Source organism: Struthio camelus, chromosome 7, assembly GCF_040807025.1.
Source record: "Struthio camelus isolate bStrCam1 chromosome 7, bStrCam1.hap1, whole genome shotgun sequence".
NCBI classification, from domain to species: domain Eukaryota; kingdom Metazoa; phylum Chordata; class Aves; order Struthioniformes; family Struthionidae; genus Struthio; species Struthio camelus.
Window position 1 is genome coordinate 11,823,462 of NC_090948.1, and position 25,998 is coordinate 11,849,459.

General features: G+C 40.0%; 1 long non-coding RNA gene across 1 annotated transcript in view; it reads left to right on the top strand.

Moving 5' to 3' along the window:
- LOC104142439 (uncharacterized) overlaps nt 1–25,998 on the top strand; it is a 43,735-nt gene that overhangs the window by 6,230 nt on the left and 11,507 nt on the right. Inside the window, exons 3-5 of the long non-coding RNA XR_693712.2 lie at nt 21,211–21,363; nt 24,215–24,417; nt 25,792–25,892. This is a non-coding gene — a long non-coding RNA (uncharacterized lncRNA). The remainder of the gene's footprint in view (nt 1–21,210; nt 21,364–24,214; nt 24,418–25,791; nt 25,893–25,998) is intronic.

The window sequence follows — 25,998 nt, forward strand, 5'->3', positions numbered from 1 at the left end:
AGCACCATCACTATTATATGTCTCCATTAAAATGATCGAGAACAGCATCTATTATGATCATAACTTTCAAAGGAGTTTTTTGTCTAAAAATAACCAACCTTCTAAGAAAGATCCTTGATGCTTGCAATTTTGACTCCCTCAATTGCAGTCCTTAGCTAATTATTAGCCAAGATTTTCTTCTTGCATGTAGTCATTTAACTTAGCATCAGTACTGTATAAACAGAACAAGTTCATTAATCCTGCAATAATAGCTAGTGTGTAACCTTGGGTTCTTCAGCAATGTACAAATGTTTGACAAAAGACTAACTAGGACAATTAAAACAGCATCCTTCATCAAAATAAAACAGTTGCAAAGAGCCTTTTGCTATTGTGTAACTATCAATCAAGCACAGCTGAATGTGAGCTAATAGACATGTCACTGTCATTCTGCTTCCTACAGAGAGGAAGAATAATAGCTGAGAAAGGGCAGGAACAGGAACACCTGGAGTAGATAATTGCTTGCTGCTTACCGGCCTCTCTGGCTCTATTTTGAAGTTTGATACAATAATAAGGAACAACGCATCAGCTGTATGGTCTAGGGGATAAGGAGGATCAGCAGCTTCACAGTGTCTTTGAGCTCCAGCAGAAAGAGGCATGAAATACAAATAGGATTTGCAGACAAAGCCAAATTTCCTCAAAATGAAGGTGTTAGTTCTGGTGTTAGAGTTCAGAACCAACCCTACTATGAATCAGTATAAACCATGTGCCCCACACCTTTCCTCCAATCTCGGTTCCTGCCTTACTGCAATAAATATTTCACCTCCCTGGCTCTTTTGCTAATTTGCGCAGCCAGGAAATAAGAGGTATTCAATTTTGACTTCAAAAGTAACATAATCTACTTTTCAGCATTGACCTGCTGTTGGCCTATCAGCAGGAGGTAAATATTTGCAGTTATTCTGCAGGCACATAAAAAGAAGGTTGGTAGAGAGTCAAATACTATGCCAAATACTTAGCTGTCGGCTTTAATGAAAGCTGGTGAGCCCGATTGTTTGTTTGTTTGGATTTTTTTTTTCAGTTTGTGCCTCTCTGCTTGCCTTGGCTACATGAGAGCTGGTAAATTTGTCAGCATGTCTCATTCTAATCACCATTATTCCAACAATGACAGTGTCTCTAATGACTGATTTCTAAAATTTCCAGGGTCTGCAGAGTCACACGGGGCATCTCAGCCTGACAAACCAAGATATATAGTGTCACAGCATTGATAACGACCAGGGAAAAGCTATAGATAGGAAGCAAGCCAATATTTTACTTGCCTGGGAAATCCTGGGCATTTTAATCGGGAAGAAATAAGTTAGAAGTGCATTTGGTGGTGGGTCAGAGCGGGGCAGGGTTGTCCTACCCTCCTCAGCTCCTCACTCTCAACAAGTCAGCTGGACTCTCATGCTCAGATAAATCAGTTTATCTTCACTGAGGCGGAAAATGGTCATATTCATTATTCCTGCCCTCGTTTGAGCTGAACAGCACAGCCTCTGGGTGAGCTTCTCATTTCTGTACAACAAGGAGATTCCACTCTGCCAGTGCAGCTGGTGAGGATGCTGCTAGCTGAATGCAGTGCAGGCCTTAGAGTCTCCAAAAATGGATGAGATATATGCTGTGCTCTGGCTGTGTGCCCTTCCTCATTTAAAGGCAGTTTTGGTCCTGCATGGGAACATAATTTTTTAGCTGAGACCATAACTCCCCTGCCCTGCACTAGGTATGTAATAAGACATTTAGATCTGCTGGGCTTAGTGCTCTTCACTCAGTGACTTCCCAACACAGCCAGCTCTTATGCAGGTCCTTAAAATAATGAAGAAGGGGGTGAGGAGACAAATTTAGTGATATAAGCCCAGAACTGCAGGTTCAACAGGTTCAGGAGAAAGAAGGAGAAGCAAGGCATGCCTATCTGGTTTGTGCCAGACATGCAGTGTCTGTCTCAGGAGCAGTTCAGTAAAGTCCATGCATGCAGCTAGCCAGGCTCCATCCTTCCACCTATAGTGCCTCTTATTTGGACTTAAGCAGTGTATTCCTACACTGGTGTCCTCTGCCCTGAGCAGAAATTCCCACAGAGAGTACCAGTGTCTATAGGGAGTTTGTGAGATGATAAGCTAGGCTCATTTAGAAGTTAAGAGGGAAGGAGAAGCTCTGGGTAGGACATAGGTGCAAAAGAGCACAACACTTGGGATACTTTGCTAAAAAATAAAAAGTGAGAAAGCAGAAGACCTTCACCTGCTTTGGGGAGGAAGCTTGCCAGCTCTTCCCGTCACTTCCTTCTTTTTTGAGCATATTAATATTTTAGCACTTTTCATTCACTAGGTGAGCCGCCTCATATTTTTGACAAATTAGAAACAAAACTTTCTTAGTGCCACAGGAACAGCTTTAGAAACGTCTGCTAAGGCCAGAAAAGGGGCTTTACTCTGTGATGGGGAGGGATGGCATTGGTGAAGAGAGACAGACGTGAATAATTCATTCAATGCGTTCAGATGCTGTGTGGATCCCGGACTAGCATGAACACACTATTTGCTTTGCATTCATAATGTTTAATTAGCTGCTATACAGATGAGCAAGCCACATCATTAACCTTAGTGTAGTGTTGTTTTAACACCACTTCTTGGTTGTATTACCATGCAAAGACCATAGCTGCAAAAGACTTTGACTCCTTCCATGAGAGCTGGCTTTCAGAATCGCTCTCCACACAGGGGAATTATTACTGTAGGCTGACTCCAGCCTCTAAGCTCCCACCTCATAAAATGCGATTAAATCATCTGAGATTTCAGTGCAGAGGAAAATCTGAGTCTCTGTAAAAGAGGACTCAAACAATCCTTTTCAGGTAAACACTAAGCAACCTTCTATCATTGAATGCCAGAATGTTTATGTCCAGTTCAAATCAGGCTAGAGAGAGCACTAGGTTCTTATCCATCATTTTTAAGGATGTTAGCTAAAGTTATTGCTGGATCAATGCAACACAGGGAAGTCTGGACAGCAAGAACTCAATCGTGGAGGAGTACTGAACGCTGCCATGAGAAGCAGAGCCCTTTCAGATTCTGATAGTTCCTGCTACACAAGGAGAAAGGCTGGAAGAGGGGTTTAGACCGAAAAAAAAAAAGTCAAATTTTGAATAAAAATCTCCCCCTGATGTTGACTCACTCATTCCTGTTGAGGCTGCTTTTAAGGGTGAACGTTTTCGTCTGGAACATTTTGTGACCTTTGTGAGGAATATATTTGTAAATAACTGTTCTCTCCCGTTCCTGCAGAGCTTATTCCACCTTTGCTTAGCTGTTAGCGTATCACCCAGGTTTTATATGACTTCTTTAATATTCAGCTGACAAAATGTCCTTATCACAGGATCCCCTAGTCCCTATTCTCTCTCTCACTGCCTCTGAAATGAAAGGCATTTTTTTGCCTATTTTTAAAGAGATACATCACATCAAAAGTTTGTATAAACTTGAGATTCAGCTGAATTAATTTTTGAGAAAACAGGTGCTACATTAAATAACATTTGATAAAAAGCATATCTGATTTTCCATTATGACTTTAAGATGGAATGGGCCGGCGGGGCTTACACCTCAGACAAACCTGATCAAGGTCTTTTTCAGCCCTGGGTTACACCTGGCATGATGCTCTCCCTGCGGTATTTCTCTTCCTTTCCCACTGGCTGAAGTGCAGAGAAGGTTTATAGGGCTCTTATTGCCTCTGAGGCAATGAACCTGGTGGTTTTAGTTCAAGTCGTGGAAGATTATAATTGCAGTTACAGAGGTCATAAGTTCAGGCTCTGTGAACGATTCAGCCTGAAGCCAGCTGTCACATGAGCCAACCTTGTAACCTCAGCAGGGTATGAAGAGATCTGGAAGTGGGTTATTTACTCTGTATACAGCATACCATTAAATACGAAAGCTTCCTGAAAAGTCACACTGGTTCATGTGATCATTCTGCAGCATTGCTGCAAGATTACCTGAGTAAAATGGATGGCAATCCTGCTAGCAACATCGTATATAAAAATCCATGTTCTTCAGGAAAAGAAGTAAACAGTGTGTCCCAATCCATGCTCAACTTCACTTCAACATTTAGAGGCTTAGCTCAAAGCTGGACCGAGGGCTTGAAGGTCTCTGACCTAATTCAGATTTACAGTTTTAAGAGAGGAATTCATTTCATGGCACACACAAGGGGCAAGCAGTAACACGGAGAGCAGAGAGGCATGGGCAAACGCACACACCACGCAGCTCCAAGGAGGATGAAGGCTGCTAGCTCACATGCAGTGTTTCTCATCCCTAGAGATCTCAAAGCACTTAACAAAGGAAGGCAATTCCATTAACCACGTTTTACAGATGTGTAAACTGAAGCTATAATTTAATGTGGGCAAGTATTCCTGGTAGGTGGGGATAATCCCAGGATGGCTTTGTCCATCTGTCACAAGGAAAATCTCCAGCTTGCTTCTTTGTTACAGATCTCAGAAATCTTGCCTACATCCTGTCTCACTTCCTTTTAATGAACTACATACACCTTCCCAGGAAGCATCGCTTCTCCCCACTCTCCCCAGTCCCAAAGGCAAGGTGCAGGATCCTGGGGGGCAGAAGAAGTTGTTTAGGTGCAGGACCTGGGGCTCTGATTGTTCTGTTTCTCCCCACAATGAGTGAGACAGGAGGGGCATGGGGAAGCTGAGATCGGGAGACCCTGATAGCTTTTTGTCTCTCTTTGGGAATTGCTGTCACCCAAATAACTAGCATACAATACAGACTAGTAAATATTCTGCTGTGGTACTTAGGACTGCTCCCTCATTGCTGTATGCTCTGCAAATAGCCTCCATCGCCAACGCAGGGACACTGAAACAGAAATCCAGGTAGCGTGGGAGTCATAGCAGGGACAGAGTCCTGGTGTGGGCAGAAATGGTGTACTGAATTGACCAGATCAAATGCAGATTCACATAAATTCTTTAGAAATAGGTAACCAAATGCTTTAGCAGCTCAGGTTCAGGTCAGTTTTTGTATGAACGTTTGTATCTTTTCTCACTGAACCTGCTTAGTTAAGGATATATTTTTGGAGGCGGTAGTATAAAGGTAATGTCCAAGTCATCAAGAGAACTGTTTCCTGGTAACATCCCCAGATTTCAGATGGTAACTTTGTGACCATCCTACTAACATTTAAATCAGCTGATAATCAGCTTCAGAAAAATATATCACTGATTCTATTCCTGAATTTCAGTGCTGTTTTGTGTATTTCAAGGAGCTGACCAGATAGGAGTGCAGGTGGTTTATTATGTCTGTCAAGCTAACTTAGGGCTCAGCCATCTCCCATTTTAAGTTAATAGTAAATTTCCATAAATTTCAAATAGAAATAAGAACTGTACTTAAGTATCAGAAGCCTACCTGCTTTGAAACGATATGCACAGTGTATTCAGTTCCATTACGCCCTCTTGGAAAAAGACAATATAGGAGGACAAGAGGTGATGTTGAACCTAAGCAACTGACCTTTGCTTTCATGTGCCTGCGTGTCTCGTGCACTGAAGCAAGAGGCAGTGAGCTGCTTTGGAAATAGTAAGTTTATTCTTCCAATTTTGCTCTTACAGTCAGAGAGGAATCTTAATGGAAACCATATGCAGGAGTAACCACACTTTGTTTACATTTGGGAATGGAAAACAGCAATGCATGTCAAGCGCGTCTCCAGATGATCATTGCCTCCAAAATCTTCTTTTATGGATGGCAAAAGATTCACTGGAGGGATTTATGTGGTGTCTGAAAAAAGAAAAAAAAAAAAAGAACAATGGGTGAATGGAAAAAAATGCAAAATATGAACAGAACAGCACTTTTATGAGTAAAGGATTCTGTTGCCTGATCTTTGATACCTGGGTTTTCTTCCAGTAAGAAAATTTGACTGCCTGAGCATTCATAAATGTCTGAATTTTTACTCACTCTTATTGCCATGAGCATTGCAGCAGGAACATCTCCATCTCCTAGACAGCTGTTATTGGACTTTGAAGGTTTAGACTTTGATCAGGCACCATGACCTCCATCTAAATTTGGAGGAATGATCTCTTGCCAAATACAGTTGTTAAAATGCATACACATTCATCCTTTTTTCATGATCCTGTGGTTCTATATCCAGCTTTCTTCTGGCATAGTCACTCCAACATGGGCAAAATAAATAAAAAGTCAGTTTCAAGATAAGAACTCTGAAAATGTCTGTAGTTATCCATACAGGAGCAAATCTTGAACCTCTTGATTATGGACAAATTGTTGACCAATTGTTCCAGAGACTCTCCTGACAGATATCCTCCTGTCCTGTGGATCTTTGTTGTCCCACATCTCTTGGAAACATTGTGTCTGTGTCTGAGTGTATCATATCAGAGACAAAAGTACCCTGGAATTCTCCCTTCAGTTCCCAAAACTGCATGTTCTGCTTCCTTTTCTAGTATAGGCCTTAAGGCAAGAGAGCACTGACTACAGCAAGGACTACAGAGAAAAGATGCACCAACACTAGTGCTAAACCACAGGGACTGCTTTGGCACTAGCAGTGTTTCATGCAGATCCAACAGCATCAGCAAGTCTGGGATTATGCTTCCCATAGTTGAGAAATTCAAGAAGATCTCCAAATAACAAGTCTGGTCTATATGGAAGGCCTCAGTATAGTATGAAGATACTAAATTTAGCTGTATATGACTTAAGTTGGGTGGCTGGAAGAAACCCATCTGTAAGAGCATAAGGCTAAGCACTAGCACTGAAACTTTCCAGTGTTTATTTGGGAGACCTTTTACTTAGGTAATGAAGTTTTGCCATTGTGAAAGCAGTGAGAGAAGCCTTCTCCACTGAGGGCTTTAATAAAATACCCATTAGCTTCAGTATATAAGAACAGCAGTTTTGACTTACATTGTAGATCCACCTACTCCTATCTCTTGATTCCAGCAGTGGCCAATAGCAGTTGCCTCATGGAGAATATAAAACAAGACGACTGCATGATGATACTTTCCGAAAAAGACTCTCACAGCCTCCAGGAAATTGTGGTTCAGAGACTTCCTGTGCCAGAGGTGTATTTCTGTATTGAATAGCCTTTCATGGATTTGTCAACAGTGCCAGGATTTGCTCACTGCGTCTTGGACTTAGAACATATTCTCACATGGGTATTTTTAGATTTGTAAGTGTATCATACATCCAATTGACTGGAACAGCAGGTTAGCCCCCTTCAGGGACTATACTTTCTATAACCAACAAAAAAAAAAAAAAAGAAAATCTACTCTAAATTTGACCACATCAGTGAACTATGGGTATCTGCGTTGTTTTCAGAGGCAACGATAGCAATCAAGTTGCCATCTGGTTGGTTTCCAACTGTCCTGTCCCATTCTGCTGTGGTCTTGCCAGTCATTGTCAGGACGGCCTACACAAGCACATACTGCCTACACAAGCACAACTACCATTCATCCGAGCAATTTTCAAAGCTGATTTCTAAGATGGTGCCTGTAACTACGTGAGAAATACAGATGGCCAGAAATGCCCCAAGGAAGGCAATGTGTACACCCTGCCATTGACCTGGAGTCAGAGAAAGCTGGAATGAAGTGGGAGTAGATAAACATCATTCTGGGAATGAGCACTGTAATCATTCTGAAATGTTAGTATTTAACTAATTTAATATCTGAGGAGGGGTGGAATTTTAAACAAATCATACATAAAGTTATTTTTTAAAATCAGCCGCAAGGTCAGAAAGAAAGTGGTATGTTCATGAGGCAGCATGAAATTTAGCAACAGTGAACTAGTAATGAAAATTAGGAAATCCATACAAAAGCCAGTCCAAAATAAACACGGGGACTGGGGCTTCTGTGTTGACATTTACCAGCACTTAGGATTTGCTAAACATCTGTTTCCAAGTGAAGCCATTATTTCAAAGCAATTCATTCAGGGTGGATGAAATCATTATAAGACTTGTTTCTCTTGCTATTTATTTCAGCACTAGTTTTCATTCTTTGAAATCTATCTTCTTTTTCTTTGTTAGTAATAAGTATTTGAATTATTACTAGGACATTAATTGGTAATTTTATCAAGATGATTTACCTACGCTATATATTAATTTCTGCAGTTGCTCAAACAGTCTCTTCTCAGAGAAAAGAGAAGCATTCTTTGTCCATTCTTCCTGTGTTAGTTATAATGATCCCATCAAAAAGTTACTCTTGCCAACAAAGATGCAGATGCCTGGATTACCATGACCTTATAGTTAAAGAGATGAAAGAGAGAAAAAACAAAATAAAGAGACAGAAAAAGATCTTCAATGAAGATGAATATAGACAGAGGGAATCCTGTAACTCACCCAGAGCATCTTTCTTCTTTAATTCCAAGTCAGTTCCAAGTATTATTTTTGGAGACTTGGGAATTAAAGTTATTTTCTCTCTGACATTATCATATACTTTCTGTGATGCTTCTTCCTGAAAATTATGCCATGTGCATCTGCTACAGAATTTTGATCGACCTAACTTTCTGTACTTCACATGCTTTTTCTCTTGTTTGAGCGATGTTCAATGCAGAGTTGTATTCAGAGCACTAAATTGGCATATGTAGAATATGAGAGGCATTGCAAGCTTAAAAAAAAAACTAATCTATCTTCATGTATATTAGGAAAAACTCAACTTTATTAGCTGAAGTCAAAGGTAGAAAAGAAAAAAAAATCAGAAAATTTGATCTTTTTGGAGTTTTTGGAGATTCTTCAAAGAAGAAAATTCAGAGTGAAACACAGGGAACATGGTGCATGGTTCCACACCAGTCTGGAATTTTAATTTTACATGCATATTAATAAATTTTGAACAATTCTTTATTGGTTATGATGGAAATGCGCTTCTGAGCTCCTAAAAAGAAGAATTTTTGTCTTGCTGAGAGAATTATCTGCAATTCGTATCTGTTCTGCAAATATATCTTCCTTTTTCTGCTTATGCCTTAGCCTCTGTAACAAGACACTGTCATTGAGAGCTAACTGTAGGCACAAGCAAAATATGCATTTATCCAGGTCAGCAATTTATCCCGATAGCGTAGTAGCCATGATCGTGTCCTCCACTTTGCAATTTCCGGAGTAAGCAACGGAGAGGGCTATGTGCAACTGAGGGAGGGATTTGGGTTCATGGATTGACAGCAACTGCTGCTTATTCTCCAGCTGAGACCAGCATATCAAATCCAGTTCTCCTGCCTTGTGGTCAGACCCAGCTTCCCCCTCACTTTCCGCTTCCTCGACATGGCAGCCTAGTCCTGGCCAGTATCTGGATCTTCATCTTTAGGACAGCAAGTTGCAGCTCTCAAGTCTGAGAAGCCTTGAGCTGGCACTGTTGAAGCATGGTTATTGCTGGAATTGCTTCGCAGTTCCTGTGAATGTATTCCTCTATTAACTATTAACAAACATTAGAACAGTTTGATGGATTTCAGCATGACTTACAAGGGCAATCAGATGATATTTTTTCCTTCTCTTTATTGGCTGAGCAAGCACATTTACTATGAATTATCTGCATGTTCAGCTGTAAGTGGGTATATATCACAGCAGGAGTTGGATACCTACCTCCCCTGGGAAACCTCAGCTTCAAACTCCTGGTCGTCTGAAGTGGAAAATACTCTTCCATAAGAACCCTAGCTAAGCAGATACTAGTATCCTAGGTAGAAAAGATTACATACAATTAACAAACCCATATGTCTTTTTAGCCAGCTGAGAAAGCTCAGTCAGGATTGTATGAATTGCTTCATGGTTTCTAAGTTTTAAGGAGCTAAGTTTTCAGTAACAAACATGGAGCCTTTGTGACAAGTCACTTTTTTCTCCCTCCCTCCAGTTCTATTAACTGATCACAGTGAAAAAAAAGTTAGACATTTTCATTTTCCAATATCAAAGAAAATTATAACAAAAAGCAAAAAGAATATAAAAGGTGTTACCAGGAAACTACCTTTTCAAAAATTCATGCCTTTCCTTTGGAAGAAATTTAATTTACTCACTGCTTTTTATTACATGTAACACATTAATCTTGAAATCTACCTAAGAAAAGTGGAAAATGGGCAATAATAATTTAGATGTTTGTCACTACTTTCAGGGCTTGGAGAATAACTTGATTTTAAACTGCCCAGGAAAATCAGCTCTGAACAACCGGCTGATTTATGAGAGCACCAAAAAAAAAAAACCATTAATAAGAGTCCCCCAGTTTATGATACAACCTGTGGAACAAATAGTAAAGAAAAAAAAAAGAACATTTGTAAGGGGGAAACATATTTATCGTCTCACACAACTATGTTTTCAGAAAGTCAGTTCTGTAGTCATACAAGAAAAGTTCAAAGACAGAATCAGTGTCCCTTAGGCTACAAGAATGTCTCTAGGAAAACAGACTTGCATAATAAAACTAGATCTTAGGTATATAGTTGTGTTGTACATGCTTATGTGTCTGAGGCTTTGGTCTTCTCACCAGCAAACTTTACTTTCTGCTCATGCCTCACTCACAAGCAGCCAGAGGTGTTTTGTAGGCTGGTACTATGTGAGGGAGTCTAATTTTCCAACAGCATGTTGGTAGGTGCACACGAAACAGACAGCTGTTTCCCTCTTTCCCAAGCATTATTTTGCCTCTATAGGACAAAATCTACCCATTTAGAACTTCTATTTAGATGAAGAAGCTGACAAATATGTTAACCTTTTTAAAGCATAAACAAGACCTGGTTCATTAATTGCGAGTACTCCGATTGACTGTGATGATCTTTGAATCAAGCTGTGATTTTAGATAGAGATGAAAAACTTGATAAAATCTAGCTAGCCTGAGAAGAGACAAAATTTCTTGCAGGGCAAAATAAAGGTTCTTCATTTGTACGTTTGAAAGGGATGTTCAAATGTGAACACTTGAAATTCAATTACTTTTTTTAAATATAATGGGTAAGGAAATAAGAAGGAGGGTTATAATTAATGCCAGTCAAAATTTCTCTGTGTAAATGAGGTCTTGTCAAACAAAACCAGATTTGCTCTTTGATAGGGTTGCAAAACTGGATGATAAAGGTATCTCTGTAACTGTAATATTCTTAGATTAAGACACAGGTACCGTTGATCCTCTTTTGGGGGTATAGACTAGAACTGATCATCCCTTGCATTTCCCCTAGCCTTATTTTCTGTTAATCGATGATGTTATGATTTTTTGAAAAGTGTTTGAAATAGAATTGTCTAAAAGTTTAATTAAAAATCAAAACCAATCAAGAATACAGTATATGGACTAATAAGTGACTGACAGATCCTAAAAGAGATCTAACAACAGGAAATCTTGAGTGAATGGGGTAGTTTTTGTGCGGATTGTCTGGAAATAATCCTGCCTATGGGCTACAGTGCTGTACATATTTCATCAAAGAGTAGCAGGGAAGTACAAAGTCATTTTTGATTATGGATGAAGATTGTCAGGCTATTAAATAAAGATAAGGAGAGGGCAATGATATAGAGGGATCTAGCATCATTTAGTTATCTGGTCTATTCAAAGAATTTCAATATACCCAGCTGCAAAATGGCATATCAGTGCACACTGGAAAACAGGGATTCTGCAAAAATATTTAGGGGTAATGTTCAAGAAATGAATGAAGCTAAATGTTCAACCAAATGCTGTGATCATAGGAAATCTCTGAATTCTTTAAGAATAGGTTTTACAAATGCTTTTTGGAATTATGGAGGTTACAGCTGAAGGTGATGTGGACAGACGAATCAACTACATTACTTCTTGAAATCCTTTCCAGCTCTCCTTTTCTATGATTCTTTATTTATACAAGTGGAAGAATAAAGAGCAGAAGACAGGAAATGAGTTTACAATTTATAGACTCACTGTTTACAGTATGGTGAATGTAATCCTGCAATGCATCTCACACAGAAAGTAGATCTGGTCTGTGTGATAGACCCCTAATTAAACCTACCTTGATCTGTAAATCCAGATTGCATGGCCAGACATTTTACAGAGAGACAGCCTCAAGTCTCAAAAGCAACTAGGAAGTCCTACTTATAGGGACTACCTCAGAGGAGTATTTTCTACAGTTAAAGTGTAGAAAATAGTGCACAGTGGAAGTCCTCTTAATCTGGAAAAGTCTGTCAAGCCAGACATAGTCAAATGAGAAATAAACTACATTGTTTGTTTAAGCTATGGAGATGATTAATTATCTGAACGAACCGTCCAGAGAAGTGGTGACCTCTAGACTTCTCGAGGTCTCCAAATCAACTATGGGCTTGATATTGACTTATTGGGCGGTGCTAAGACCTCTGGCGTATGGTGTGGGAAGACTTGGCTAGTACACCTTTTTTGGCTAGAAATGTGGCTCTCACAGAATTTGTTTAAGCATCAGTTCCCAGAGTGGTTTCATTCACATTTCACAGTCTGAGTCCTCAGCCCCAATCTGCATTTCCAGCGCCCTTGGGTCAGGGGAACAGGGCACCGCAAAGCCCGGAGCATGCCCTTCCATGTTGGAGGTAATGCAGGAGGTATTGCACTGTTTTTTGTAGGTGTTATCTAATGAAGAATTTGATCTTCCTGTAAATCACTGAGAGTTAGCATTTGAATACATTGAGGCAATTAGTAGAGACGATTGAAAAATATTCGTTTTTCCTCAGCAAAAAAAAATGTTTTTTCAACTGCCATCAGAAAGGGTTCATAATTTTGAAATGCCAAAATAGTTTTGATTCGAATGAAGGAAATTTATTTAGTCCTAAAAACTCAGAAAATCCTGTGTGTCATTTCTGGACTGAAGGTTTTATAGACCAAAAATAAAATATCTTATGAAAATTCATCCTATGTCCAAAATAGAGGCACTATATGAAGATGTTTTCAGCCATCCCAAGGAAATAGTGATTAATGATAGAAATACAGCAAAATAAAAATGCTTTCTCACTTGCTCTCTCTTCATATGTGTGTGTATCTATATATCTATGTATGTGTGTGTGTGTGTGTATGTGTTTATAGAGAAAGGAATGCATAGAGTCTTTGCATGGAAGCTATGTATTCTCATCCAAAATACATATTCTGAACATTCTCTGTCTCCCTATAAAGCTCTAGTGGCTTTAGGACGTATTCAGCAGCTGCACAAACTAACGTGTACCCAGAATTATTCAGCTGCTGTTAGTGGTGTAGTTGCAAGCAGCGTAGCCTTTTAGTAGTAATGTTAAATGCAGTACAGACAGCTACACTGTAATTGCTTCAGCTATGATAGAGAGCATTATTTCATCTGGAAGCTTTTGGCTTATGGCTACACTCGCTTACACTTAATCATCCTTTTACCTCTCTGACATGTTATAGCAAGGGAAGAATGAAGCAAAGTGATTTCTTACTCCTTCCCCCATTCCTAGGCAGAGTGAGTCTTCAGATAGCAGGGATCTCAAACAAAGGTTGCATGCATTTAGCACCATCCCATGGCATACATACTTGGGTTTTGGGGGGATTTTTTTTGTTTGTTTTTCATCTGTGAATGCTGTGGCTAGATAAAAACAGCTACATCTCTTCCTATCACAGGAATGGTATTTCACCATGCTGTGGTACCTCCTATCATGTAATATAGTATATAATAGTGAAGCAAGCCCAGAAAATAAACTGCCCTTTACCATGTCCTGGGATAATATAACCACTTTATGCTGACTTTAATCAAGAAAATATTCTTTATTTTAAGTCCCACCTGAGGTAATGTATCTAACGTGTCAAACTTGCACAGACGTCTGCTTGTTTCTGAACACTCAGTATTCACTGACCTGGATATTCAAAAAGGGGATCCAACTGTTTTTTTTTTTTTTTCTTTCAATTCCTCTTCTTAACCAAGAATGGAAACTTTGTTTTGCTGATTCTTCATTCAGGACAAAGTTTTCAATAAGATCAGTGAGGATTTTACAAAAGAAAGATTAGAGAATTTGGGATATTCTGATGTCACATCTGTTGCCTCATCTGTGCTCAGAAATGCAACAGATTCTATGGCAGAGCCTTCTGAAAATGTGTTTTGACGCTGTGGGATCAGCAATGCTCACAATGAAAAGCACCCTGAACAATGTGGAAAGAGCTGGGAGCTAAACTTTCTTTTTTATGACCTGACCCAGAAAATGCTGACCTCCTGCACCTGTCCTTTTTTGACTGGCAAAGAAGTGTTCAGTTTGGATAAGACCCAAAGTTCTAAATGAATAAATGTATTGGCAGGAACATCCATGGAAACTGGTTTATTTAAGACACTATCAGAAAACCTTTATCAAGAGAGAATTTTAAATATATTAGCCTCAAATGCATGCAGTAGGAAATCTGGATTTTGTTCAGCCCAACAGTAAGCAGATATATACCATATCACTTAAGCAAATAGTCACGCCGGTTGCACAGTACTCTCAAAATGGTTACAAAGTGATCTTCCGAGCAGAAATTATTCACATGAATGAGGGTGAGAAAACGGCAAACTGATCCAGAGAATGAAAACAAATTTGTTTTGAAATGTACAGATAACTGTCAATATTACCAGTTATTCAGTCTCCCCAAAGAGATTTTTTTGTTCTACATGGTACAGGTGTTACTTTAGGGGGATTAATTTGTTTCTTATTTCATTCTGTTCAATGTATAGACTCCACAGTGATGGAAGATACTCGAGACCTTGCAGGTCCTCAGGAAGTTTTTGTTGTGGCAGTCACCATATCTGATCTCTTTTGGGTGTTTTGGTAGCAAAATTAATTCCTGAATTAGAAAACCTTGGAGCTAATAAAGGCTCAAACAAAACTATTCTGTCTATTGTGTGGCTAGCCAAATTTGATATTAACAGTCAACTCAAATATTCAGTGAGAAATGGACCCTGTTTTTGTGTGGCAAGTGAATGGATCTTAAGAGATGACAAACAGGCCTCTTAAGTTAACATATTTGCCACATTTTCTCATCCATAATTCTCATGTAGCTGTACAGAAGGCAGAACAATTGGCAGAGCAAAGGCAGAGCAATTTGATTTATGCGTTGAATGTGAGAGAGCAGTTTCCAGAAGTTAGCCTGGGTGGCATTGTCTCTCTTCTCATAAACCTGATGCATCCCTATTCAGGAAAGAAAACCTTGCCAAAACCTCACAGCTTCAAAATGTGGCTGGTAGTGATTTGTGGGCGATTAAAGCAAAGCTAAGAGTGGCCATTATTCTGCTGCAGGTCAGCAGTCAGCTACTTCTTCAACTAATATTCATCTGGTGTCCAGGTTGTTCATCACTTGAGACGTTATTGTTACTCTAGGCATCGCCTCAAGCAGAGGCCTGAGAGTAAGTTGTATGGGAAAATGCGGAAGAATGTCGAGGAGATGGGTGATGGAAGCTAGCCAGACCGTTCCGTGGGAAAAGGAGCATCAACAGGGCATGTTGACCCATAGTCACGCGGCTGAGCCTGTGCCAATGTGCTGCTACACCTGGGCCTGGAATCAAGATTAGCAATGAGCTCAATATGCTTTCTGCGCATGTGTATAGTCACATAGCGTCCCCCGCCCAGCGCTCCTCACCATGGACCGAGGCTCAGCAGTGCCAGGGACTCTCCCGCTCCATTATTGCCTCGATTGGGAAATTGCTGGGGAACCCCCACTCAGACACAGAGGTAATAAACGCTCAATATCGACCAGAGTGTGCCTTGTGTTTGTGTATCTCTCCCTGCCAGGAATCCAGATGTTGCCCCTGCCTTACCCTGACATAAGTTAACATAGGTGCAAAAATATTTCCTTGCACCTCAGAGACTTCTTGTTCCTTTTTCTTCCTTTGTTTCCACTAGCTGTGACCCTGTTTTGCCTTCTTGTCTGGACAGGAAAAATCAGTAGAGTTTTCACCTCCAGCTCACATCCAGTTTTACCCATACAATTCTGGGACAGGCCAGAAATCTATGATTTCATGGGTTTTTCTGGTCCTTTCTTTTATCATCTGTAGACTTTTAGCATCCATAGAGATGGGGCATCGTTGGCAAGAAGTGCTGCAGCACATCACAGAATTGTCCTACGTCTTTTGGCGTTCCTCTAGTTTTCATCTTCTCTTCTCAAATCTTCATAGTGGATCATATCAAACAAATAGCTGCTGCTCTCCGCATCATGGCTGGATTCATCACTGAAGCAGTGCCCAGTGGTGAGGTACAGGAAGGTCTGCTTTATTTAGCCAAGATGAGCAAAGGCCATGTGGCAGTCCTTTGCACTGTGAAAATGGGAAAGGCCAAGTTATATCCCAGAAAACAACCAATCATTTTTTGGAGTGATAGCCAAAATGCTTATGTGAACTCTCAAGAACAGTAGACCACTGAAATCTTACTGCCACCAATGTAAAGAACATTGGTTTTGACTTGCCTTTTCTAATATAAAAACAATTCTTTCTGTGTAGTATAAAAATTCACATACAAGAAGAACTGCTTTACTGCCCATCTTTCCTTACTGTTAAGGAACAAATTGAACAAACAAATGGCAAATGTTAGTCACATTGTTTCATGTGCTACTGAAATACTTTCAAACACTCTGGTGCCTTCTATCAGGATCTCTGTAGAATTAAATATGAATGATTTTTTGGACAGTTTTGTGACATCTGAAATAAAGTATGAGTTACATGAAGCCAGATGAACGTGATATCCACTGGAATAAGCATTTATTGGCCTTAGTGATACGTATGTGTTTTGAGGAAACACTCTTTCATGCTACTAAATTGCAAATGACTGGCTGGGGTAAGCTTTGATTTTGGGTAGTGATGCTATTCATATTCTTTGAGTAATCATAATTTCTAAGCGGCTCTTTTAGAGGTAATATACATCCCCCTCTTGTACAAATGGCATATACGACAGTCTTACTGGCATCACTGAAACTGGGCAGACTGCCCACTTTGGACAAGATTGAATGGCAGTGTCTCAGACTGGTCAAAACTGCAAATATCTTCATGAGAAAAAAAGTTCCCAATTTCAAAGTTATTTTCCTTTTGAAGGATTTGTACCTGTTTCACTTGTAAGAGTAATTTTTTTCATTATTTCTGTTCTCAATATTTTGCCTGAACACTTTACATAAATTTTCCAGTGATGCCAGTATTTCCTTTAAAAGATCAGTTTTTGTTTGTTTGTTGCCAGAGGCCACTATGTCCTTTTGATAAACAAAAAAGATATTTTCACTTCAAAACTTATCAATAGGTATTCTGACATCTTGAAAATCTCTCATCTGTTTCGGGGGATTAAGAATAGGACCAGCCTTTTTACAGTTGATTTCCACAATATTCTTGAGTTAAATAACTGTAATCCTTTCTCAAACCAGAAGGTGGCAAGCACTCTTAAAGTATGAGCTATATTGAAATAAGATAGGCTCCCTTCCGATAAAATCTCAGCCACCATTGTCTTCTGCTCAAGCATTTGGCCTTGGGTTTTCCAGCCAGAGATTTGCGTTTGACAATGCCCAGTAAATCACAGGAGGACAGGACTAAAAAGGGAAGCATGGAAGATATTTAAACATATCTTGCAATATAATTAAAGCAAAGAACTCTCTGAGACAAAAGTAGAAAATAAATGTGCAGAAAATAAAGCTAACCGGAAAAATGGAATTTCCACCCCACAGAGGCTCTGGCAAAGGCAGGGAGACTCCTAAGACATATGATATGGCTGGCAAGCATAGCCACCAAAGAGGCTCAGGGCACCTGGAGCTAAACCTGCTACACAGCCAACGTCCTTAGGCAAATCTGGATTAACCTACAGAACGTTAAATAATGCTTTTTGTGGAATTTCCCAGAAAGAAAGCAGCACCAAAATCAATCTCTAGTTTCTATAGGAAAATATGATTTAGAAGAAACCTTATTTCTAAAATTTACTCTTTTTCAGTTACACCTAAACTGCACACTTTTCAGCTAATCTTTCAGTCTTAGAAAATGGAGTCATTTGTGTGTGCAAATAACACTAGTAGAACGATAATGTGTTTTGGAGTGCCAAGTGGAGATGTTGGTAAGATATTTCCTCCCTTTCACTTTTTTCTCAAGAATTTTAGTTAAATTTCAGTCTGTAACTTAGCTGAGGGAACAGGTCACCAGACCATACTATGTATGAGTGTCTGAAAGGTGAATGAATACATCTACATAAATATAACCTCCATTTTACAATTGTTTATGTCATGGCTTAATTTTAGCACTTGGGCTAAAGACTTCATGTCAGTTTGGTTATTTTTGTGACAGCCTATTTTTTTAATATAATGCTGAACAAATTGGTTTAAAACAGAGTTTTAAAATCACAGGCATGATTTCTGAGGGTTTTTTTCCCCCTTGGTAGTCTGAAGCCCCCAGCAACTCAGGAGGGGAATACAGTCTTCAGGTTCCTCTCTCTGCACCCCAGTGCATTCAAGCCATGGTGATCCGGCCCATACTCAGAATCCACTCAGTCTACCTAGGATTTGCCATATTTAGGGGATTTAGACATGCCCATCTTGTACCTCCAGTCACCAAACCCACGCCCAGAAAAAACTGCCCCATCTCAGAGGCATACTTCACATGAAGTACATCAGTACAGATGGCTTGGTAGGCCTGAGTGCGTTCTGCTCATAGCGGTGCCGTGGAACTGGCTTTGCCCTGGAACAGAGTAATTAAAGCACATATTTCACCCCTTATCCTCCCTTGCCCCTAGGTGCAATCCTGGCAGTGTTTGCACTTGTGACTCTGAGCTCAGCAGTGAAAAGCTCCATGTTTACTGAGCTTATGGGTCAGGGGAGCTCAGAGTCCAAAGTCCTGCTACGCTCTGCACACTTGGTGCTGCCTGCTGAGCTGGTAATGAATGCACTGACAGCAGGAGGAAAGGAGCGGGATACATCTGCAATAACGCCAAGGGATATAGTACAGTCACGGAGGAAAGCTCATGCATATAGAGGAAGTTTGAGGCAAATAGGTTCTAATTAGAGTATCATTCAGCCTTTGGATATTTGCTGAATACTAAGCCAGATTTAACTAGGCATTTCCTTGCCAACCATCACATACATTAAAGATTGCACAGAATGAAGGAAGAAAATCCTAGGGGAATCCTAAGCAGGAGAGACCCTGAACCGGAGTTTAAAAGGTAGACTGTATCATTTGCTCTGCCTGTATCTATCCACCAGAGCAGTAAAATGTTATTACCACTCATCCCTGCTTCTGCTTTATTCAGCCAGCTGGCCTCGTTATCCCAGTTTTAATGGGTGTCACTGCAGAACAGGACACCGGAACAAGTGTCTTATTCCAGGATGGAGTCGAAGAACAGGGTGAGGATAGAAAGGACAAGAACAAGAAGAAAGGGCTATTTAGATTGAACCTGGAAGTGAGGGTTCCTGCAAATGTGAGATTAAGGCTGAAAATTAAAAGCTACAGACTCCTTGACTTTTTAAGAGCAAGATACTCCCTAGTCTTTTCTCCTTCTCTCTGCTCCTCCATGGACTGCAAAAATGGACTGATTCTCAATGTCAGGCCTTTTTCTGTTGGAAAGGCTTTGCTAGGCAGCTCAGCAGTCTGTAGGAACCAGCCAGGGCACTGTCTGGCCAAGCAAAGTAGAGAAACCTGGCCCTTCTGGGTGGACGGAAAGGGACAGGCTACCGCTATACACTGGTGAACTTCGGGAGATCTGTTTCCACAACATGGAGATGCCCGAGCAATGTACTCCTTGGAGTTATTCAAAAGCTTCTTATGTAAAAGGACAAAGCAGATGCTGTACAACCAATACTGGCTTTGTAGCGACCTCAGCGAGGCTGGTCAAATGATTAAAAAATTTATCTAAAAATGGATTTCCAGAGCTGCTGAAAGGATTTGGGTGAACTTGTCATGAAGGGGTGGGAAAGGAGAATCAGCAGGGACACATTCACATTTAACATTCTCTAATTGGAACTTTTCTGTTTTGTTTCTTTGCCTTCAAAGCTCTGTTTTTTCCATTAAAAATTAAGCTATATTTTAATATTAAAATAGCTATTAAATAATGTGAAAACAGAATTGGTTTGCCCAGATTAAAAATTTACATATATTTCTTTCTGTTTTGCTCCCTATTTTTAAACTCTTTCAGGTCAACTGAGACAACATTCCTCCCCTGACTCTTCATGCTGTCAATTACTAGACCATTATTTATTTAGCTCTAGGTTTATGCTTAAAGATGCATCTGAACCACCTTCCAACTGTTAATATTCCAATACCATCTGACACTGTACTGTGACTTTACTGTGACACTGTGACCTTACCACTTTGGAATATCCGCCGCCTTGGACTTTCATAGGATAAAGAAATATCTGGTCAGTTTGGTAGGTTAAAGAGCAGTCCGTCTCAGCACTGTCTGAAGACAGTGACTAGATGGTCCCACTGACTGCTGTCTCCAATTCAAAAAGGTGGACTTTCAATTCTTTTCAAATTTTATCAGCTTTCCGCCCCTTTTGGGAAGAGGAGTGAAAAAGAAAAGAAAGGAGGAATATAAATCTTAATGCATATACAAATGTGACTGGGAGCGAATGTGGTGAGAATTCACACTCCAGGTGGCATCTCCTTCTCTGTAGCCCAGACTGTAACAGCCCCCGTGGCCACTGTGTCTTTGGCAGCTGCTCAATGGATTGCAGCTGAAGATGTTCATGTGAACCTGTGGGAATCAAAACTGCCAAATTCCTCATAGTTTCACTTGATACAGTCTCATCTTTATTTAATGCTCTTTTCTCCCCTGCTGTGGTTTGGTGCAGCTCTTCTCTGTAACTTGCATTAGGCTGCACAGGCTAGAAGTATCACATACTTAGGAGAAGGACACAGCTCTTCCATGACAGCTTCTCTGTCATCCTGGTCAGATTTGAGCTTCAGGCTGGAAATAAGCTGCAAGTGGACAGTCAAAGGTGACCTGGGAGTTCAGTGAGAGAGCAAGCACTGCAGGAAAAGAGGCAGCTGCTGCTCATTGCTAGTGCCAGCCCCAGGAGAAGGGAAAATTTAACCATAGTGCCGAGAAATCAATGAGAACTATTGAGTTTCGAAAGCCCAGTGAAATCCTGATGTAGCAGAGAACGCAGGCCAGGCTATTTACGGGGAGAATTTCAGGATCTAAGAGGCCAAAAGTCGTGATGTATCCAGACTCTGGGGTGCTTCAGGGTCTGCATTTTTCCCTCATCTGCCTGGCACTGCTTGGAAAACTTGTGCAATCTCTTATTGTGATGCAAGCTTACCATCCATCTAACTATTGAGGCAGAATCAGTATTGCATTGAGTTCCCGTTAACTTTTGGGTGAAATGTGCATACTCGTGTCTTCACTAAGAAAATGACCTTTTATTTCTCCATTCTACAGATGTCCCTATTTATCACTACATTTGCAAACATGACCCAGGAAGTCAGACTCCATTATAGCATCAATCACCAGTCCAAGGGGAAATGAACCAAAAAGAGGGTTTTTCTTCCAACAGCGAGCAAGCAAACAACAACAAAATACCATCTTGACAAGGTAATTGAAAGAGACTCATCACTTTTAATGAAAGTTAAAGTGATTGTATTCTAAGCAAGTTAATTATATCACTGAATTATTGCTGCCTGACAGATTAATTTCATTTGTAGTCAGTGGGGAGGTTACCTACACTAGAAGCCCATTGTGAAGCTTTTCATTGGTTTTTATAGGGCTTTGGTTTGGATCTTTGGAAAATTTTGCCTTTGTGCCTCTATAATGCTGATCCATGTAAGACTGGAGAGTTTAGTTCTACTTCCTATGCATTTTTTTTCAAGAAAAATTTCTTAATGTTCAGCAGTAATCATATTAATACTGCAAAATGAACCACATCCCGTTCTAACATGTCCAAAATATAGTTTGAATAGCATTATATTCTTGCCTCAGGTATAGTAATCACCTGGTAAAGTGGGATTTCCTAGACAAAAGGGTAGGCTTTTTCACTCCATATGCTATTACTTTAATACTCTCATTGAGAAAAGGTCATTTTTTTCACTATTTTTTTCACTTAAAAATCATTATAAAAGCTGTGACACAGAATAGCTGAAAGTAGCTTCTTCGCTTTTAAGTGCCACTTTTAACTATTAAAGTAACATTCTCTTCTTTGGTATTACTTAAAAGTGAAGATGCTGCTTTCAAAAAGAAAGCGTCTTGTCCAGCACTTTCTGATTATTTTTAAGCTTTTTACCTATTAGAGAATTGTTTTGTGACCAAAAAAGTAGGAATTTTTTCACTTTTTACTATTTTTTTTCCTGAGAAAAAGTTTGAATGGGGACCTTTCTAGCTAAAATATCCCTGGGAAAAATTCTCCTTTCTGCTGCGTTCTGGAGGCAACCTTTTTTTTTCCTTCTTCATAGGACATTAGGCCAAAACTCTTCTCAATTGAATTGAACGCTCAATGGCACATACAATGGCTTTACTGGTTCTCATTCTTTACGATCCACGATAGCTGTAATCTAGGCACCGTTAGAATTGAGACAGTTAGACCTATCTGGAGATAGTTAGATCCACCTGTGCCCTTTCTGGCCAGATTTTTCAGTTCTACAGCAGCTCAACACAGACCAGAGCTGCTTTCAAATTAAATCAGTGCTGTTCTAATCTAAAGAGTTAAATACAGTATTTGCTTTGCATCATAGCTGAGATCTGTATATCCAGGGAATATCTCCTATAAAAATACATGTAGTAAGAATGAATACTAGAAAGAGAATTATCCATCTCCAGAAAAGCTCCAGAAGAGAGCTGTCCTGAGATGCTCAGAATAGTAAAAGTACATTTGAAAGTTCATTGTTGCTTTCTTTAATATGCACACGTGGATATTTTCCTCTCCCTCACCTTCTTGTTCATGGTGGGTGTAACAAGTGGAAAGTTTCTGGTTGATGTTTATGTACTTGCTGGGAGTGTAAAAAACTAAATCTCTGCTGTCTCTGCACTGGTAGACAGTGGCTCATAGGGCTAAGCATCTGGTCTAAACCACCTAGAATTTTAAGCTACAGCCTCAAAAGGATCTCGATGATCCTTTATGTATTTACAGAAAGCATTATCAAATATCATACAGCTTAAATGTTCACTTACTGAAATAGACACAGGCTCAACAAGGTTTTAGGTCCTCCTTGTTGTTATAAAAAGCTCGGCAACACTTCACAATTCCCAGTGATGAGGATTTGTCTTATTATTGCTAATCTAACTTTCCGTCTGACTTGCTTTGGTTCAGCCAGGTGCTTGAGCTGGTCTCACTCCCTGCCCTCGCAGCAGCTGCGTTTCAGTGACTGGTATATAAGTGTAAAACACAGGGCTACAAGGGATAGCCTCTCATGAGACGTTCCGGTCTAGTCCCTTTGTGCTTTCATTTGATTTATTCTTCTGTTTTATACTGAAGAGATTCAGGATTGAATCCCACTTATCCCAAGTGTTGGCTGACTCAGAGACCAAGGAGAATCTGCTTTCTGGTTCTAGATCTACTGCAAGGGAGGTCTCACGAGAATAATTATTTCAGGAGGGTAAAAAACTCAAAACCAGGCAAGTCTGTAAAATGGCAGTCAGTGACAGGTAAAGTTTTAGGAGACAGTTCTAACTCATTGAAAGAAAAGTCTGTGCGGCTCCCAGTGAGACTAGAAAGGCTCGTTTAGGCTCTGTGGGAAGAGGAGGTGGGAAACCCTCAACTCAAGAGCAGATCCCTTAGACTCTGGAGAGTCAGGCAAGCCAGTGACAACTGCAGTGATAGCCGCAAGATTGTGTGTCTTGTACATGCTGCGAAGCTGCAAGCATAATCTTCAACATGGCTGAAACCATCTCCCCTCCAGTTCACACAGAATCGCAACACTGCCCATGGCTTAGTACCCACCAGCTAGGCAGCCACAGTGGCTACAAGACAGTCATGCAGCCAGAAAAGAGCTACAGCAAGTTATGCAATAGCTCCTCCAGAGTATACTCAGGATGCTTTGCTCATAAGACATGGCTAATTATTCACATGGCAGATGAGAAAATTTACTGGTCTATGTTTATAACATTTATGAGGTGCTCTGAATATGTACCCTGCTCAGTATTCTTTATGGCTAAACTCACCTTCACCTGGGTAATTTCACATGATTTAAACACTTTTACTGAGGTGTAGAGTAGTTTGCACATGAAGAAGAAATATATAGATTTGGTGGCCAGTCTGAAAAATAGATGGCTGGGGGAAGGGAGGTGCTATATGATAGAGACCAATTAAATCTTGAGTGGCGTGAGGAAGGTTTACCTCTGGCAAAACACTGATTAAAAGACATTTATAGTTGATAACAGGAGGCAGGTTCAAAACAGAAAAAATAAGAAATTTCACATAACAGAGTTATGGATCTCCTTGCTCCATTTGCAGATACTAAAAGTTTATAGTTTCAAAAAGGGACTGGAGAAATGCACAGAAATGCATTCCTTGGAAGCTGTGGTATTCACCTCCCACTCCAGAAGTTCTTGAACTTGAAACGACTGAAGGTTGGGAAAGCTGGTTTTCTGAAGCTGGGAAAACGTCATGATACGTTTACCTTGTTGTTATATTCCTCTACAGAAACAGGATCCCAGGTAGGTAGAAAAACTGGCCTTCCAGTGGGGCTGGTTGTTATGTTCTGTATTCATCCAGCGTTGTTTAGGCTTGAAATGCAAAGGTAAATTTGCTTCTATAAACTAAATTGTAAAACTAGGTCCTCAATAGATATGTGGCTTAAATTGTTGGTCACGATATTATTTTGCCTAAATGCAATAGCTCTGTTTCCAATGATAGCTGTTTCTTTCTGATAAGAAATACGGTATCAGCAATTTTGATAGCCTTTTAGTGTACTTTCTTTTAGGATGATGCTACATTAAGAAGTGCTTAATGACCTAAAATGCAACACATTTTCAGTACCAAAAAATGAATTTATACAGCTGTTTAATGTACTCAATGCATTATGACTTTGCCAGGAAAATGCTAGGCTGTAAGAAGAGAAATTAAGACACCATGTTTTCTTTGCAATGGCATGGTGTTTTATTATTTGCAAGGAAATACAATACAGAAAGGAGCCAACATATAATTCGAGGAAGAGTCCTTCTATGAGAAGGCATATGTGGCTTTAGATGTAAGTATTTTTCCTGAGACAAGAGTTAACCAATTAATCTTAAGTAAGGACAGCTCACTCAGTAAACGGACAGCTGGTCTGAACATGCCTGAAAACTCAAAAGTATAGCTATAACTAAGATCTTAAGATCCAAAGGTCTCAGAGGTCAATGAAGAGAGTCCAACTGATGTCAATGAGCTTTGTATCACAAGTTCCCCTTCAAATGCCGCCGTATTCTTCTGTTGACGTGAACATTTCATGAAAACAAATTTTCTAACTACAGCAGCTTTGTCTTAGGGTTTTTTTCAGTGAATACCAAAGCATTATACTGCCCAGGGAAATCATTAACACAGGATTCCTCATACCATGAAGTTAGACTGTCAATTCAAAATTGGTGAGCCCCAACCTTGAAGCTGGGATCCAGTCTGGAACCACTTCAAAATTCTGTCCTTCAGAGCACTCTGAGACTGGTGCTGTGACTCGAGTAGAGCTTGAGTCTCAGCCACAAGAAATCATTTGAGTCAGCTGATCCTCAGTACCCGGCTGTATTCCTGTTCCTATCCTGCAGCAGATAACTAATGAGTAATCTCAGCTGAGCCTGCTGAGGAAGAACTGCATTTACATAAGATAGCCTACTTTGGTCTCTAAGAGAGTTATTCCAGCTCAGCAAACACACAGCAGAACTGTTGTATGGAGGTAACTTGCTTCTCCAAGCTCTTAGCTAAATCAATCACTGTCATTAATAACTGAATCATTGAAATGGTAAGTCTCAAGATTTATATTCTTGAGGGATGTTTTTAAAAGCTGCTTGCCTGTGCTACAAATATATTTACATGTCTTTCTGTGGCTTTCATTTATACAGCTGAGCGTAACTCCTGTATTGCCCTCAAAACGATTACAGGATTTCAACCAAGGAGCAAATACAAATTCTAAGCCCAATTCTTTGTCAGCTCTCTTCATCATGTGAGTCATCTTCTTTATATCGTTGTATAGAAAAAGGTGTTTGCGATTTCTCCTTACAGAAGTAATAGACACTAGGAGAACCATCCCAGTGTAGGAGAACATCATC